The following is a 4,222-nucleotide window of genomic DNA, read 5'->3' on the forward strand; positions in this document are numbered from 1 at the left end:
TTATCCTGAAAGCCCTTGATCTACCAAACAATTTTGCCGAAGACACCATCTTTCTAAAGAATCAGAGAGCTGAGATGTGTGAAATGTAAAATTTGTACGCTATTTAGCGCCGCCTAGCGGTGAAATCACAAATCACACGGCCCATATTCTGAAAGCCCTTGACCAGCTGACCAACTTTGCCGAAGAAACCAACTCTCTAAGTAATCAGGTTCCTGAGATATATGGGATGGAAATTTTGTCAGTGTTGCATCTGCTTGTCTAAGATATCACATAAATCACAGACAAGTAGATGTGACACTAGCGAAATTTCAACCTCATATATCTCATGATCCTGATTACTTAGAGATTTGGTGTTTTCGGCAAAGTTGTTTGGCTGGTCAAGGACTAACCGATAATAAGACTTAAGATTCAAAATTCCTCCGCTAGGCGGCGCTAGAGAGCAAACAAATTTTAAATTTCGCATATCTCAGAATCCTGATTTTGTAGAAAAATGGTGTCTTCGGCAATATTGTTTGGTAGATCAAGGGCTTTCAGAATAATTACCGTTTGGTTCAAGTTTCTGCAGCTAGGCGGCACTAGTTGAATTTTTTTTGCAAATTTTCCTGATATTTATGAAAAACAAAATTTTTTAACTCACTAGCACCGCCTAGCGGTGGAATTTTGAATCTTAAATCTTATTATCGGTTAGTCCTTGACCAGTCAAACAACTTTGCCGAAAACACCAACTTTCTAAGTAATCAGGATTATGAGATTGAAATTTCGTTAGTGTCACATCTATTTGTCTGTGATTTATGTAATATCTTAGACAAGCAAGTACTTTTATACTCCTGTGGTACACACAGTATTGCACTGGAAGCACGACTGAGTGCGCTCTCAACACGAATTTTTGTGTGCACATTTTCTGCGCGCACAAAATGTGCACGCAGAAACTGAAAAAAAAAACATGTTTGTGGTAACATTTGTTTGAGCACACATTTTGAGGGTGCGCGGGTGGTTTGTGTGTGAAAACAGTGGCGTAGTTCACCCTCGCTCTCGTTGAAAGTCGTGTGTAGAGTGTATGTTTTCTCTTCACACGTTTCGCACTGAGGAGCATGCCATCTCTGATTCCTTGAAAGAACAGCCTATGGGTTGAAGAGGGATGAATCATAGATCGGAATATTCTCATTTGAAATTCCAATCATTAATGCGATTAAATGAAGTCAAGCAGTCTATAAATTAGAAAAGGACAAATCTCTGGGTATTATAGGGGTGATCCATGAAGTACTTCACGATTATGGGGGACGATGGTTTGCAAAAGTGTAACAAGCAATATAGTTAGTATAGGACAGGGAGAGGGGGATCGAAAATTCTCAATTTTTGGCGTAACGCCTGTATGAGCAAACAAAATGGAATTGTTTACTTATACAGTATAATTATTAGGATCTACCTATCAATCCAAGAGGGGATGATCACTAAGCACAAGTAGTTAATGAATGTTTCTGCAGTACAGTTAGAAAGAACAGATATTGAAAAGAAGAAGGCAAAATTTCTGATTGAAAATTAAGTCCCTAAGGAGTCAATGATTATTTCACTAACAAAAGTTCAAAGAACAGCCTATAAATTTAAGAAGGAAAAACTCCTGAACAAAAAACTTAACTAAATTGCCATTAAATAAATACTACATTAACAGAACTTGAAAGAACAGCCTACAAACAAAAGAAGGAAAAATTTCCTATGGAAATGTTAGTGACTGAAATGCATATGATTTCTATAACAGCACTACAATGTTTCTTTCAATGAGCGGCAACAAAGACTTCTCAAAAATGTTTGTCTTATAAGCGAGAAATACCAGCTGGTAAATTGGTCTACTAAAATTGGACCTTTCATCCCATTCGACCTTTTGTCCCTTCGACCTTATGTCCATTCGACCTTTTGTCCATTCGACCTTTTGTCCATTCGACCTTTTGTCCATTCGACCTTTTGTCCATTCGACCTTTTGTCCATTCGACCTTTTGTCCATTCGACCTTTTGTCCATTCGACCTTTTGTCCATTCGACCTTTTGTCCATTCGACCTTTTGTCCATTCGACCTTTTGTCCATTCGACCTTTTGTCCATTCGACCTTTTGTCCATTCGACCTTTTGTCCATTCGACCTTTTGTCCATTCGACCTTTTGTCCATTCGACCTTTTGTCCATTCGACCTTTTGTCCATTCGACCTTTTGTCCATTCGACCTTTTGTCCATTCGACCTTTTGTCCATTCGACCTTTTGTCCATTCGACCTTTTGTCCATTCGACCTTTTATCCATTCGACCTTTTGTCCTTCGACCTTTTGTCCTTCGACCAATTGTCCTTCGACCTTTTGTCCCAAAGCCGTAACCAAAACGGCCGAGATAGCGCTCCAAAAGAAGCGAACAGGAATCCGCTATTGCGCGGTCGTCACGCTGGACGTTAAGAATGCGTTCAACAGCGTCAGCTGGACCGCCATTGAGTGAGCAATACACCACCTAGGAGTCCCGGTTAGCCTATGCTGGATATTGGAGAGCTACTTCCAGAATAGAGTGCTAATCTATGACACCGAGGAAGGCGAGAGGAGCTACAAAATCACCGCAGGGGTCCATCTTGGGCCCGGTACTATGGAACGCTGCGTATGATGGCGTATTGAGGCTCAAACTTCCACCGGGCGTAAAGCTGGTCGGCTTCGCCGATGATATTACCCTCGTGGTATACGGCGAGTCGATAGAGGAAGTGGAACTGAACTCACGCAATTGGCATAGTGGAGGATTGGATGAGGTCGAGACATTTGGCACTCGCGCACCACAAAACGGAGGTGGTGGTGGTAAACAACCGCAAGTCTGAACAGCAGGCAGTGGTCACCACAGGTGGATGCTCGATCAACTCTAAGCGCTCACTGAAGCAATTGGGGGTCATGATCGACGATAAGCTGAAATTCGGAAGCCACGTAGAATATGCCTGCAAAAGGGCAAGCATGGCGATAATGGCATTGTCAAAGATAATGTCAAACAGCTCGGCAATAGTCTCGAGTAAGCGTAAGCTGCTCGCGGCAGTAGCGGTCTCCATACTACGGTATGGCGCCGCTGCATGGTCGAAGGCGCTAGTGGTTAACAGAAACGTGAAGCGACTTGAGAGTACCCACAGGCTGATGTGCCTTAGGGTGGTGAGCGCATACCGCACCGTCTCAAAGGACGCGGTATGTGTGCTAGCGGGCATGATGCCCATAGCTTTAGTGGTGGCAGAGGATGAAGAATGCTTCGAGCGACGCGGCATAAGAGGCGCGAGGCGTATCGCCAGAACCTCGTCTATGCTGAAGTGGCAGAGCGAATGCAAGGGTAGATGGATACACAGGCTCATACCGAGCGTGTCCAAGTGGACGAGCAGGCCCCATGGCGAGGTGAATTTTCACTTGACTCAATTTCTGTCAGGCCATGGGTGCTTTAGGTGGTATCTGCACAGATTCGGACACGCAGGCTTTCCCGCATGTCCGGAGTGTGCAGACTGCGACGAGACCGCGGAGCATGTGCTCTTTGAATGTCCACGTTTCGTGGAGCAAAGGTCGAGTATGCAGGAGATATGCGGTAGAGATATCACGCCTGGCAACATTGTTGAAAGGATGTGTATGGGGGCGGACAAGTGGGACTCCGTTACTACCACGGTTTCTTGAATCGTACTTGAACTACAGAGTAAATGGCGAGCCGAACAACAACTAGTTGAGTTGGCCCCCCTTCCCCATCCAGGAGATTGAGTTCAACGGGTAGTCTAAGTACCAGCCAGGACCCGAGCCTCCAGGGGAGAGTGAACAACTTAAGGCGGTAGCTGGTGGAACGCTTACTATTAGAGTGTACTCATGTACGGTCCCCCCCTTCTCGAAGTCATGCCTAACGGGCGTGCCGTGAAGGTAAGGAAGAGAGAGAATGAGTTTTAGTGGGTCGATCCCCACATCACCCGAAGAACCACCTCTTGGGTATCTCTGCAGATTTTCTAATTCTGTAAAAAAAACGTGCTTTTGTTTTGGGCGGGAACATATTTTCTTTTGTTTTGCCTTGCGACTCTCACTGCGGCCGTATGCCTTGCGGGCGTACGACTGCCGCCGGTCTCTAATAAAAGATAAGCGCGACAATAATTGCGGAGGCGTTTGTAGGGGCTTTGGTCTAGGGAAATTTATGGAGGCATTTTTGGAAGTTTCTGGGCGTGCGTTACATGGGGTCCGAGGGGGTTTAAGGGGG

Source organism: Aedes albopictus, chromosome 3 (assembly GCF_035046485.1).
Source record: "Aedes albopictus strain Foshan chromosome 3, AalbF5, whole genome shotgun sequence".
Taxonomy (NCBI): Eukaryota; Metazoa; Arthropoda; class Insecta; order Diptera; family Culicidae; genus Aedes; species Aedes albopictus.